Consider the following 14,806-nt stretch of genomic DNA (forward strand, 5'->3'; position numbering starts at 1 on the left):
TCAAGCCGAGGCTTGTCAATCAGACCATGGTCTGATTGATCTCTATTGCGAATAAACCAGTGGGATCCGGTCTAGAGCCCGCCTACTGCATCCGGCTATTTACACGTACACATACATGCAAGAATTGTTTCCGTATCCGGACCGGATCAGCAATTTGATCCAAGCATAGAGTTAACATCCAAGTGCATGAGTTTGTTTTTGTCGCTATACAGGACACACGTGGAGTTCCTATCACGCGCGTGCACTGCACAGCTACTATGATTTTTTATTTGATGGGAATTTAGGATTTATTGGCTTAGTTTGTGTGTGCGTGCGTACGATGCGTGTGTGTGAGAGAGGGAGAGGTTTCTTTAGTCTACATCTCTGATGATGATGATGATGTAGCCTTTCAATTCAATTCAAAGGAGCTTTATTGGCATGAGAAAACATACGTTTACATTGCCAAAGCAAGTGTTACAAATAAAAACTGTTGAAAATGGGGAACATATATACAGTTGGAGGGAGTACAGCTTTGTGTAAACAGAGCTATGTTGCATTGTGACATTTTATATATTATACATACAGGGTATAAAGGGCATTTCACTGTGACAGTAAATGCATGGTAACTATTTACTATATCTGCATTTTATGTATTACATATGAACTTATTGTAAGTCACTCATATTTGCTAATGTCAAAATTGTAAATTGATTTGTTTACATATAAACTATTTGATATTTTCCTGGCTTTAGATGATGAGTCGGATGGAGAGGTGCCGGGGACTCCTTGTGTTCTTAGGTCTATACCGTTTGAAGGTAAGGAGAAAACAAAAACTGATGCATTTTGTATAATTCTATAGCATTTTAGAGTAGATACAGCTATCTGTTTGTTCAATGCTTTTATCATTTACATCATAATGTCATGGACCTGTCTGAGACATGCTGGGTGTGTAAATAATTGATTTCATTTTGTGCACATCATGTTTACTAGTTTATATTTTACTACTGTGATTTCAGAAGAGTCGAGTGCAGCACAGCCTACTTCTTCATTGCCACATCGTGGTCATCCAAGGACAAGGATAGGTAAAGAACACCTTTTTTCTGTAAATCAGACTTAGCACCAGCCGCGTTGTGAGCTTGTAGATCGGCTATTTTCAGCACACAACCAAGTGTAAAATCAGTCATTACGATGCCATCAAGGCCTGCCAAAATAGATTTTAGTCGACTAAATCAACTGTAGATTTAGTTACCTAAAATCTTATGATGATCAGTCAACTAAAACTAGACTAAAACTAAAAGACATTTTATTCAAAAGACTACGACTGAAACAAAATCAAAATTTGCTGTCAAAAACAACACTGCTTACTCGTAGTAATTATGTATTTGTATAATTTACAGATCGACCATGGGCTCGTGTACGTGGTAGGTGTAGGGGTGCAGAGTTCAGCAGACCCGGAGGAGCCTGGCTGGAGTGAAACAGAATGGAGCCAAGAGTCCCAAGATCCAGTGGACTACCTGGAACTGATAACACAGGTCCAGATGCAAAGAGTGGTGACAGGATGTTCAAAATACGCCCAGTTCTAGATTATCTCCAAAATCCGTGAACTGTACAAACCAAACCAAGATATTTCCATTGATAGGTACACTTTTATTCAAAGGGCGCCTAAATTTCAAGGTCTACAATCCACAGAAACCAGTGAAATATGGGATAAAATCTTATATTCTCTGTGATTCAGGTACAGGTTACTGTTTCAATATGAAACCCTACTGTGGAGAATCTGTTTCCCTGCTTGAGACGGTTGAATCACACACACACACACACACACAAACACGCACGCACGCACACCCGCACGCACGCACGCACACACGCACACACGCACACATACACTCTGTAGACATGTAGTGGTTGAGGCCTGTGTAAGTGCAGGTAGGCCACAACCTTTTTCCATTTGCAGTATTACAATTGAGTTCTAGTGTCTAAAATGTTGTTTTATATTTTATTTTCATTTTCATCAATCATTTGTACTGTACTTCAACCTAAAAAGAACCCTGAAAGCAGAAGCAGGATTCAGGCTGAATCTCATGTCACTGTGTCAATGTTCTGCACTGCTCCTTACTACTGCTCTTACTTCTCTTACACACTAAAAGTGTGTAAAAAGCACTTGTTTTTATTTTTTTGAATTTGTTTGTAAACAACCACTGAGCACAGGTGTGATGTTACTGTGTGATTTTACTGCCAACAGTAAAGGATAAAGAGAGATTTCTGCCTGAAAATGTTTCCTTCACAAAAATGCATTTTTCTCAGCTTTATGTTCTCAAAGAGCTGTTTTTTAGTCCATATTCAGCAGCTTCTAGCTAATGAATAGAACATGATAAAGACACGAAATCTTTTTCTGTTGCAAAGTAGACATTCTATTCTTCGTTGCCATATAATTGTTGTCTTTATAGTCAAAGCCAATTTTCTCCAGTAGGCCTTCAAAGATGAGCGACAATTCTCAGATTTAGCTGGCAGTGGATGGAGCTTTTTGTTAAATTCTGTGGCAGTAAGAGAGTTAACCATGCATTCCATTGTTATTGTGGTTAAGTTGAAATAGTAGTTTTGATTTGATTTGATTTGAAATTTGTATTGGAGGATTAAACACTTCACTTGAGATGCAGCATCTCGTCTTCCAGAGTGTCCTCAGGCTCAACACACAAACAATGACATGATACGGTGTCAGGCATAATCGCCTATAACATTTTCGGCAGGTCTTTTCGCGGGGCACTTTTGCCGTGGAGGAGAGTCTTTTCACCTACCTGTCTGAGCCATTTCGCCTACCCTCAATTCTGCTGTCAGACTGTCCATGTTTTCATATTATCTCTTTGTCATTTAAATATTATAGTGACTGTGACAGTGGTGTTACATGTCAAACCTACACACGGCTATCGCACTCCATAGTAATCACATAAATACAGAGCTATTGGAATCAGGTGCGCCCAAATAATTAATTAATCCATGTCCCGATACTATACATTCTTTGGTGCAGTATTGAACAGTATTGTAAAATGAACAGTATTGTAGGCCTATATGTTTTAACATTAGGCTATACAAAATATATATGTATATAGGTCTATATAAGATATGCTACACCTAAATAGCCTATAGAATCAACCTTGCCTGTCAACAGGCATAAAAAACTATTTTGCCATTTTTTAGGAATAAAATGTGATGTAAATAATAAATGTCAAGTAAACTGTTAGATTCACTTGACACCACTGTCACAGTCACTATAATATTTAAATGACAAAGAGATAATTTGCAAACATGGACAGTCTGACAGCAGAATTGAGGGTAGGCGAAATGGCTCAGACAGGTAGGTGAAAAGACTCTCCTCCAACGCGAAAATGCCAGGCGAAAGGACCAAATGCGTGTAGGCGAATATGTTATAGGCGAAAGTGCTGGTGACCCATGATACAATCACATAACAATCACAATACATTGACAAAACATATAAGGGCTCTCACATGCACCATCCCAGACCATTCTACATCTGTTACACATCATCAAAAGATAATAATGATAAAAGTAAAAATGAAAAAATGAACTGTCCAAATAAAATGAAAACATCAATTATATAAAACAAAAATCAAAAACAGGAACAGTTGCATTTAAGTGAATCAAACAAAGACATTTTGAAAACAGCAAATGAGGTAATTGATCTAATTGCAATAGGTAAATTATTCCAGTCATCACTCATCAGGTGCTTTAAACTTAAATGAACGTCTCCCAATTTCTGTCTGTATATTACCAGGTACTTCAAAATAAGGTTGTTGAGTATTTCTTAATGGATATCTCGAACTATAGGGACATAAAAGCTGCTTCAAATATGAGGGGTAATTAAAATAAATACATTTGAAAATAAAAAGCAACCAATGAAACTGTCTTCTAGCATGAGGAGATAACCAGTTGAGCGAATCATACAGAACACAATGATGTGTAAGGTAGGGACACCCGAGTACAAATCTACAGATACTATTGTAGGCTACATTTAATGAATGAAGATGTGTCTCTGAAGTGTTCTGATAGATAATGTCACCATAATCAATAATGGGAAGTAAAAACTGCTGAACAATGTGTTTTCTTATTTGAAAAGTAAAGCAATTTATTGACATATACATTAATCTGAGTTTGTTATTTACATTACTCCTAACTGAATCAATATGATATTTAAAAGAAAGTTCAGAATCTAACCAAAGACCTAAGTATTTAAATGTCTGTACTGTTTTAAGTGGGGACCCATGTAAAATAAATATTCAAATCAGAAGATGTGTGATTTAGAAAGTACCTAGTACCAAACAGCATGCTGCATGACTTCTTCTTGTTTAATACAAGACAGTTATTTAAAAGCCATTCTTGAACCAGATTAAATTCTGTTTGCAGAGTGCTTTGAATTTTAGATAGTTATACAAGTTGCTGTAGTATTCAGTGAATCACTTTATTATAATAATAATCAAAAAAATATCTATATCTATATCTCTCTCTCATATATATATATATATATATATACATACACACACACACACACACACACACACACACACACACACACACACACACACACACACACACACACACTTTATGAGAACTTCCGGAACCGTTATAGGAACCGGTTCTACCCGGAACTGATAAGGGGGAACTATAAAGAATCGGAATCTTTTGATTGAACCATCCAAACAGGTCCCAACCCTAGTCGCTAAAATAATTGTCCTCATCCTGATGTAAACGCCAGTGCTGGTCCTTGAGGGGTTTCCAGGTGGTCTCCAGTTAAATGGAGAGTTAAGATGAACACTAGCACTTCAAAGGCATTAAAACCAACATTTTTAGACCTCTCAAAACAAACACCTGAATACAAAAAAGGTGTAGGCCTAAAGGGCTATCTATGCAAAAGTGTTTAGAGAACTGCAGTGTGATGTTGTGTATGCCACTAACTAGCCCAGATGAACTTATTTGCACTTTATCCATTACAGCCCATACATCTACGTAACAATTTAGACCAGTGATAATCAAACCCTGCAGCGCAGGCCAGTAATTATACAATACCATACTAATATACCATATAGGCGAATCAATTTGTGTCCTCCAACCGAGGTAAATCCTCATCCATGACGGTCTGATTATCAACGAGTCAAGACCATCATGTTTCAGGGTTAACCTGCAGTGTGTAGTGTGATGTTGTGTGTGTGTAGTTGAGTGTTGTGTAGTGTCGCCATCTCTCTCTGGAAGAGGTTGCACATGACCTCTGCGGCCGCACGGAGGCGCTCCAACACAAACACTCTGACGTCGAGCTTCACTAGCTCTGGTCCATAGCGTTAGTGGAGTTCTCCCTAACGCTATGTTTACTGTCAATATTCCAGGATGACCTCCCACTTGGGTAATGACGCCCCCTGGCGATCATTCAGAGAAACTACTTCAGCTCCCGTACTAACGTAGGTAGGAAGGGCCTGTCACTCAAACCGGAGTGACCCGCCTCCAGGCTATATAAACCCCCGGAGGCGGAAGTAACATCCTCTTTTCACTCTCTGCGATATCACATTCAGATAAGTTGAAACTCAGCCTTTGTATTATTATTCTTCGCGCATTAGCCTAAAGCGGTGGCATTGGAGTCGCCCACCGGCGAGTGTTGAATTAACCCGTACTTAAGAATACTTATTCTTGTTCCGTCCTTAATCGACGGTTATTTCCTTTTATAACAAAGGATTATTACTGCTTGTTCAGGCCTCCGCCGAAGCAAGCGTGGCATAGCATTAGCCGTTAGCTTGTTAGCTCGTCTGCTATTTGTTAACGTTAGCTACACTGCTTACCGCTTGTTCAGGCCCTGCCCGATTCAAGCGTGGCCTAGCCTTAGCCGTTAGCTTGTTAGCTCGTCTGCTTCTGGTTAACTCTATCTACAGTGCTTCGCCATGGATCCTCTGGCCTTCCTGCCGAGGCAATGTCCAGGCTGTCCAGGACTCATCGACGGACAGGATCTTCACCCTCTCTGTGTCGGCTGCATGGGCGTTGCACACGCCTTCTCTGCACTGAGTCCTCAGGGGAGAGCAGGACCTTTCTGTGACTTCTGCGTGGCCTACGACCACGATGTACTGATACACCGGTTCTACCTAGCCAGGGCAGGCCTCGGGGCCTGCGCTCCACCAGGTGGGTCCACTGCTCTCAACCCCACAGCCCAGTCTTTCCTTCCCCAGGCGGCCCGCACCGTTGGTCAAGGTGCGGCGCTGCCTTCCGGAGATCCGCTTGGCAAACAGCGCGCCATTCCAAGTCAAGATGGCGCCGTGCTACATGAGACACCGCCTGCCGCGCAACCGACCGCAGCTAGCTCCACTGTCACTGGAGCTGGCGGGTCTGGTGAAGTCGCCGCTAAGAAGGCGACCAAGAAGGCTAACATCCCTCCGGTAGCCTTTTCCCCTTCGGGCGCGGTGCCCAAAAAGAAACGCTCGGATGTGACCGTCGGGGACGTCCCCCTCGACGTGAGCATCACCAAAACAGTCCAGACTTTCAGGCGAGAGTCGGACCTGAGCTCCTGTCAGAGCGAGGGTTCTGGTTCTGAATACTCTGGATACACGGCCGAGGAGGAGGAGGACTCCGTCGAGGACGAGGGTTCTCGACTCACGGTCACTGTGAAAGGTAATGCCCCTGCGGCTCCAGCACGTCAACTGGACGCCGCAGGGAGCTCCCAGGCCTCCTCAGGCACCACTGCCCCTCCACCCGCCAGTCAAGCGAGTGAAGCGGGAGCAGAGGACGTCGATTCTGCAGCAGAAATGCTGGATCATCTCACAGTCTACATGAGAGCTCTGGCCAGAGTTGGAGAGGAGTTGCCACCTCCTCTCCCCTCTGAAGAGGCCGAGGATGATGACGAAATGCCCGGGCAGGAGCCTTCGGTTCCCGCCCCGTATGTCCTCTCCAGGCTGCCGCTGGTGAAAGGTTTCACCAAGGCCCTCCATTCCTCATGGAAGACACATAAAGACCCCAGGAAGCTGCCTTTTTCTGTGTTGGATTTGGTGGGCGGTGCGGAGGCAGGCATGTCCACCTGCCCTAACCTGGACCACCTGTTGGCACAATCTTTTCTGGGTTCCGTCAGACCCCAGTACAAAGATGTAGGCACGGCTAAAAACGGGCCGTTTGTTGGCCCCGTCGGCACCAACCCGCCGGGGTTCACTGTCCTGGAGGACAAGCTGCAGTCGGACAGGGCTCGTAACGCCTACCGGTCCGCTGCTCTGGCCGCTAAGGACCTGAATCTGATCCAGCTCTTGCTCGCTTCCACCAAGGACCTGGTCAAAGGTCTGCCCACGGGGGAGCACACAGCTGAACTGAACACTCTATTTGACATCATGCTGAAGGTCAATTGGCATGCGGTTAAGTGGATGGGCAGGTCCATGGACTACAACCTCCAGTCTGAGAGAGCCCGCTGGCTCGACTATGTCGACCTCGAGCCTAAGAGGGACGTGGGCGAGAAGCCTCTAGGTCCTCGCGGGGAGATGTACAAGTCTCTCATAAACATGGAGAACAGTCCCACCACCCTCATGGGTGGGGGCTTGGAGCTGCTGCAGGGTAGAGTTACCTTCTTCAAGGCGGCTAAGGACATCGTCGAGTCCACCACAGTGCCACAGGAAGAACCGCAGCAAGCTAGGAGGGCGTCCCGCTCCTCCCGCGCCAAGGAAAGGGGCCGCTCTGCTTCTTTTAAGAAGCACTCGTCTTCCTCCAGGGGAGCCTCTGCAGCCAGGGCGCCTGACAGGCCCCGCAGCAAGGCGGTGGTTCCCGAGCGCGCTCAGCCGCGCCGCCCGTCCAAGGATGGCAGGCAGCAGTCTTCATACCGCGGTGGCCGCGGTAGGGGACAGCGCAAATGACACTCTGAAGAGGGGGATTGTGCTGGGGCGGGGGTCCGAGGTGTCTCTCGGTCCCCCTCCCCCCAAACGAGGGCGTTTTTCGGTACCCCGTGTCGGGGAAATGAAAATGTTGATTTTGATGCCTCCTGTGTCGACAATAAACATGTTGAAAGAGCAAAGTCTGTCTCTGTCCAACTCTCTCGCACTAGCACAGACGACCCCATCGTGCATGCCTCCTGTAGTAATGATGAAGTCCTGTCAGGACTCGATAATCAATCACAGGTTTTATCAGAAACCAGTAATGTTAATGTCAAACAATTATGTGGTTCCTCAAGCGCGCGAGTGGGATATCCCTCGCGTCGACAATATGACTCCTTTATGCATGCCTCCTGTAAGAATGATGGAGTCCCGTCAGGACTCTTTAATCAGTCAGAGGTTTTATCAGCAACCAGTAATGTTAACGTCAAACAATTATATGGTTCCTCATGCGCGCGAGTGGATTTTCCCTCGCGTGAGCGATGCTATGAATTTAACCTTGAGTCAGAAATTCTGTCGGCCTACTATGAGCCCGGGTCAAGGGACAAGCATAAAGGCCTTAGAGCAGGTATTAAACGTAAAAGTTCCTCTCCTGTCAGGGGAGAATGCTTTAGTTGTGGGCGAGTCTGTTTATCAGTCGAATCGCTTTGCTCTTCCTGTCGCTCTATCGAGCGAAAACCGAACGCTTCCGGTTTCACCGGATACGGATTCGCTAGCTCCCCGCTTCCGGTCCGGCCGCAAAAGAGCTCCGCTAGTCAAGCGGTACAATCAGAAGGTGTTCCCGCCTTGCGGCCTATTGAACCCCTGCGCTCCGCATCCGGGTGTTCCGGATACGGATACGCAGGTTCCCCACTTCCGGTCCCGCCGCAAAATAGCTCCGCTAGTCAAGCGGTACAACCAGAAGGTGTTTCCGCCATGCGGCCTATTGAACCCTTGCGCTCCGCATCCGGTCGTTCCGGATACGGATACGCAGGTTCCCCACTTCCGGTCCGGCCGCCAAAAAGCTCCGCCGTCACGGAAGCACAGTGGTGGGGTTTCTCTCGCTCAAAACACGCTAGCACGCTGTGCGCGCCAGTGGAAGTTATGCAACCCGAGCCATTGGGTATTTCGAACGATAACCAGGGGTTACAGGTTACAGTTCGCAGATATACCCCCGCTTTCGAGCAGGGTTATTCATACCAGAGCACGTGGTTTAAAAGCAAGTCTTTTGAGAGAAGAGATCAGCTCATTGCTAAGCAAGGGTGCTATAGTGGAGCTGGACAGGACCCAATCCCGCATGGGATTTTGGAGCCGTTATTTCCTGGTGCCCAAAAAGGGGGGGGGGCTACGTCCCATCCTGGACCTAAAGGCACTAAACGTGTACCTGAAGAAATACGTTTTCAGGATGCTAACAGTACCCACCATGTTACGGTCGGTCAGGCAAGGGGATTTCCACTGTTCAGTGGATCTGAAGGATGCTTATCAGCACGTCCAGATTTATCCCCCACACAGGAAATTCCTTCGGTTCGCCTTCGAGGGTCGCCTGTACGAGTATACAGTACTCCCTTTCGGTCTGTCACTGAGCCCGAGGGTTTTCGTGAAAGTGACCGAAGCAGCCATCGCCCCGCTGAGACAGCAGGGCGTCAGGTTGGCGACGTACATCGACGATTGGATGATTTCAGCGAGCTCCGCCCACGAAGTGGCGCATCACACACAAGTGGTTTTGGCTCACCTGAAGGCCTTAGGTTTCATAGTCAACCACGGCAAGAGCATGCTGACTCCAGCAAGTCGTCTTACATTCATTGGGGTCCTTCTGGACTCATCCGACATGTCGGCCCGTCTCTCAGAGGAGAGGGTGGACAGGTTTCGGGAATGTCTCGACTCCTTTCAAGTGGGCCAGGTGGTCACTTACAGGAGTTGCATGGTACTGACGGGAATGATGGCTTCCGCAGTACATCTGTTGCGTTTGGGCAGGTTTCATATGAGACCTTTTCAAAGATGGATGTTATCCCTCGGGATCCCGCCCTCCTTGAAGTACAAGAAGGTTACGGTTTCCCCTTCCTGCGCGATCGCCCTGTCTCCGTGGCTGGTGGAGGGGTTCCTCACCAGCGGAGTCTCGATTGGCGAGGTGGTTTCCCGCAAGTCGATCACGACAGACGCCAGTCTCAGTGGATGGGGAGCCACTTTCGAGGGGCGCACAGCGCAGGGGCTTTGGCCTCTGGAGATGAGGGGTCGTCACATCAACTATTTGGAGTTGATGGCTATACTCCTGGCGCTCAAGCATTTCGAGCCTTGGATTTTGCATTGTCACGTCCTGGTCAGGACAGACAATACGACGGCCATGTTTTATGTCAACAAACAGGGGGGCCTGTCGTCGTTGCCACTGGACCGTCTGGCTCGAGAATTGACGGTTTGGTGCTTGTCGCGCCTCAAGTCGATCAGGGCCTTACACGTCCCAGGTCTCCTCAACAGCGGAGCAGATCTCCTGTCCAGGGGAGGTCCTCGCTACGAGGATTGGTCTCTCCACCCCAGGGTGGCGAGCTAGATTTTTCGCAAGTTCGGTCAGCCAGTGGCGGACCTGTTTGCGTCAGCGGAGAATACGAAGTGTCCGTTGTTCTTCGCGGTGAAGGGCAGTCCTCCCTTGGGGTTGGACGCTTTAGCGCACACGTGGCCGAGAGGTCTACTGTACGCGTTTCCCCCCTTCGACTTAATCCGACCCACTCTGGAGAGAGTCAGGAGGTTCGGTCTGGAGATGCTCCTGGTGGCTCCCTACAAGGGCACGTGGAGATCGGCGATCGCCCCTCTCCTTTGCGAACCGGGTTGGCAGCTGCCTCAGTGCAGGGACCTGTTGAGTCAGGCCAGGGGGGAGATCTTCCACCAAGACCTGCAGGTCCTAGACCTGTGGGTTTGGCACGTGAAAGGTTAAACCTGCTGGCAGCCGGTTTTTCTTCTGAAGTGGTTGCTACCATTCAGAGTGCTAAGGCGCCCTCTACGAGGGCGTCTTATGATGGAAGGTGGAATGCCTTTGAGGACTGGTGTGAGTCGCGTGTTCCACCTGTGGTGGCTCATGTGGTGTCAGCCCAGGAAATTCTGGAATTTATGCAGGACCGCTTGAGAAGTGGTTTAGCATTTTCTACCCTTAGGGGGTATTTGGCGGCTATTAATGCCTGTCACCTGGGGGTGGCGGGCAAGGCACCTTCTAAAGTCCCGGAGGTCATCAAGTTCATGCAAGGAGTTGAACGTTTGAGGCCGGTGACTAGGTCTTTGTTCCCAGTTTGGGATCTGCAGGTGGTTCTAGGGGGCCTATGTCGGGCTCCCTTTGAGCCGCTTGTAGGGATGCCTTTGAAACTTTTGAGTTTCAAGACGGCTCTTTTGCTGGCTTTGGCCACGGCTAAAAGAGTTGGTGACCTGCAAGCTCTCTCGGTGTCTGCGGAGTGCATGCAGTTTATGAACAATGATCTCAAGGTGTTGCTCAAGCCTCATCTTAAGTTTGTTCCTAAGAACATGGTGGTTCCTAAGGAGCCTGTTGTTCTTCTGGCTTTTCATCCTCCTCCGTTTGTCTCGGTAGAGGATGAACGGCTGAATTGCCTTTGTCCTGTCAGGGCATTGAAGGCCTACTGTGACAGGACTGCTGGTTCTAGAGCTTCTTCTCAGCTCTTTGTAGAAATGGGCAATGTTCTTGTCAGAAAGCCGGTGTCTAGACCCACTCTTTCGAGGTGGATTGTGGATGCTATTAGGCTGGCTTACTCTAGTGCGGGTGTGGAAGTGCCGGCGGCACTTAAAGCCCATAGCACTAGAGGTGTGGCTACTTCGTGGGCACTGGCAAAGGGAGTCTCCGTTCAGGAGATTTGTGTTTCGGCGAATTGGTCTTCGCCTTCTACCTTTGCAGCCTACTATCACCTGGATATCGAATCCTCTTCGCTAGCGCATTCGGTTCTGGGTGCAGTTGCCTCCTCTACGTCATAGAGGAGTCGGATCTTCCCCTCCCACAGGTGGGCATGTAGCCACCTGGGGTACTTTGGGGGGACCCTGTGTTTTCCTTATATAGTGTGTCTTACTTATAAGGCGGACTTGTCCTTTTCATTTAGTTGAATGAGGCGGACTTCGGTCTGTCAGGGTCTCTCTTTATTTTCTCATGCCTTCACACCCAGGTCCGGTGGGCCTGGGACCTTCTGGGTGATGGGTCACGCCCGTTTGGGCTGTGCTCACCCGTATGAGGGGTGTGTGGGGGTATGAGAGTAGGTTGTGGCTTAGAGGGGAGTTTAAGAATCCCAAGTGGGAGGTCATCCTGGAATATTGACAGTAAACGGTAGGTTCCGTACGGAACCATTGTTTACTTAGATATGGAAGGATGACCTCCCACGTAATGCCCCTCTGTTTCACTGAATGTGGCAGAGAGTGGTATTAAGAGGATGTTACTTCCGCCTCCGGGGGTTTATATAGCCTGGAGGCGGGTCACTCCGGTTTGAGTGACAGGCCCTTCCTACCTACGTTAGTACGGGAGCTGAAGTAGTTTCTCTGAATGATCGCCAGGGGGCGTCATTACCCAAGTGGGAGGTCATCCTTCCATATCTAAGTAAACAATGGTTCCGTACGGAACCTACCGTTCCTCTACATCCGTATTCCTTGGCAAAACCGGAAAACCCCGCCGTCTGGTCCGAAAATAACAAAAACTGTTTCGCCCCTCATCAAACCAAAGGTATCAGTTGACAGTTGAAAGCTTACTCTACTTAGTGGACGCGGGCTGAGCCCCCCACCACACGATTAAAATACATTTCTAGGGCAAAATGAAAAATATTCCACCGGATGGAGACTCCATTTCTTCTCGTTTTTCACTATTTGTCGTCGCCATCAAGGTGCCAACTCACTACTGCCGCGCAGGTCAGAGGACCGAATTACACAGAGCATTAGTCTCACTGGGTGTTATTCAACTCTGTAACGTTGGAATCGCTGTTTCGTAAAAACCAGGACGAGCGTCTCCATCCGGTGGAATATTTTTCATTTTGCCCTAGAAATGTATTTTAATCGTGTGGTGGGGGGCTCAGCCCGCGTCCACTAAGTAGAGTAAGCTTTCAACTGTCAACTGATACCTTTGGTTTGATGAGGGGCGAAACAGTTTTTGTTATTTTCGGACCAGACGGCGGGGTTTTCCGGTTTTGCCAAGGAATACGGATGTAGAGGAACATAGCGTTAGGGAGAACTCCACTAACGCTATGGACCAGAGCTAGAGCTTCACACGATAAACGTCAACACTTTGTTGCTTTTCCAAAACACACAATATCTCCTCTCCCACCGACGTCATGTGTTCATTTATCTTCAGTCGTACAGACTCCATTTGAAGCGTTTTAACTCCTTTTAATATGAGAAGCTTTTCACCACGCGCTGTGTCCCAACCACCATGAAACACCAACACTTCTTTTGTCCGCCCGGGTGGCCCAGAGATGTAAGCGTTTGTTTTCCCTGGAGACGACGGAGGAGCGCCACGTGAGACACCTTTCGAGCGAGCTAAAGCGAGCGAGCCTCCGTGTCGAGCGTTGCTAAGTCCGTCCGCGTTAAGTCCTGGTCAGCAGTGTGATGTCAGAGAAGCTGGGAGAAGATGATGGCGCGAAGCCACAGCCAGGCAGCGTCTCAAAAATCTTCTGTGATGAGAGCAAGTAATGGCTTTTGCTTGCTTTTATTGCCAGCAGATCTAAACTGATTAAAGACTAAAAGGCATACAAAACCGATGAAAAATGGCTGGGGCAAAAATGAAGAAAGTGGAAGAGGAGTTGGTGGAGATCAAAGCGACGCTAAGCTCACTGTCGAAACAAATGGAGACGGTGCTCACGCAACAAGGTCTGTTAATGAACTTGATGGACCAGGTCAAAGACCTAAACAAGCTGGTTAAAGAGAAAGATAGTAAAATCGAACACTTGGAAAGAAGAATTGACGACATGGAGCAGTATTCCCGAATGGAGGATCTGATCGTAACAGGGTTGCCGACCAAACACCGGAGCTACGCGAGAGCAGTAGCGACCAGCGGTAACGCTGTGTCCGAAGAGGAACCCCCCGAGGAAGAACAGCAAACTCTGGAGGCGCAAGTCGTTGAGTTCTTTGAGAGCAAGGACATATCACTAGAAAGCGAAAACATCGCCGCTTGTCACGTCCTTCCTAGAAAGAACCGTAGTGCAGTGCCAGCTATAATATTGAGATTTGTGAATAGGAAACACAAGATTGCAATATTGAGGCAGGCCAAGCTACTGAAGGGAAGCGACGTGTTTGTGAACGAGCATCTCACAAAAAGAAACGCGGACATTGCAAGACAGGCTCGCATCATGAAGAAGGAAGGCAAAATTCAAGCAACGTGGACAAGGAACTGTAAAACAATGATAAAGCTCAACGGAGAAGAGGCCAAGATCGTAATGATCAGGGATCTCAAGGAGTTGGACAAATACAAGGGAGAATGACAGTGACTGTGACGGACGACCTGGATTGTTTGGCTACATGTAGCATTAAACATGCGGGCAAGGACACTGATACACGTCGGAGATGGACATTGGTTCGGAATGAGAGGATACGTTGGAACGGCACCAGAGTAACGACTCTAGCCGGTTTTGAAGCCGGTAAAGTAGGCTGGCGTCACCGTTTGACAGCGGACTGGCGGGTGGCTTGCAGTCTGCCTGGGCGCAACTACTGGAAAGGTATGAGAGGACTCGTTATTTCACTCGGGTATGGAAACGAAAAAAAGGAGAAATAACAATAATTATTAATGACAGAGACACTTGAAGATCATTTAGTGGACAATGATACACTTTTTGATTTCGAATCAGATATTGATCCTGAAAGACATGTATTAAATTCCATCAATTCTACTTGCAATTATTATTCTGAGAAGCAAGTGAGGGACAAGGTTGATCTACTCGGTAACACATTTTCAGTTATACATTTTAACTGCCAAAGTTTGTACAAAAGGT

The 14,806-nt window shown here is 47.4% G+C and overlaps 1 long non-coding RNA gene across 1 annotated transcript; it reads left to right on the plus strand.

Moving 5' to 3' along the window:
* Positions 1 to 404: 404 nt before the first annotated feature.
* On the plus strand, positions 405 to 1,777 carry LOC308289796. Its single transcript, XR_013962260.1, has 3 exons — positions 405 to 794; positions 996 to 1,061; positions 1,377 to 1,777. It is a non-coding gene; the product is annotated as an uncharacterized lncRNA (long non-coding RNA).
* The last annotated feature ends 13,029 nt before the right edge of the window (positions 1,778 to 14,806 follow it).

This window comes from Nannobrachium achirus (assembly GCF_963921795.1).
Source record: "Nannobrachium achirus genome assembly, chromosome: 8".
NCBI classification, from domain to species: domain Eukaryota; kingdom Metazoa; phylum Chordata; class Actinopteri; order Myctophiformes; family Myctophidae; genus Nannobrachium; species Nannobrachium achirus.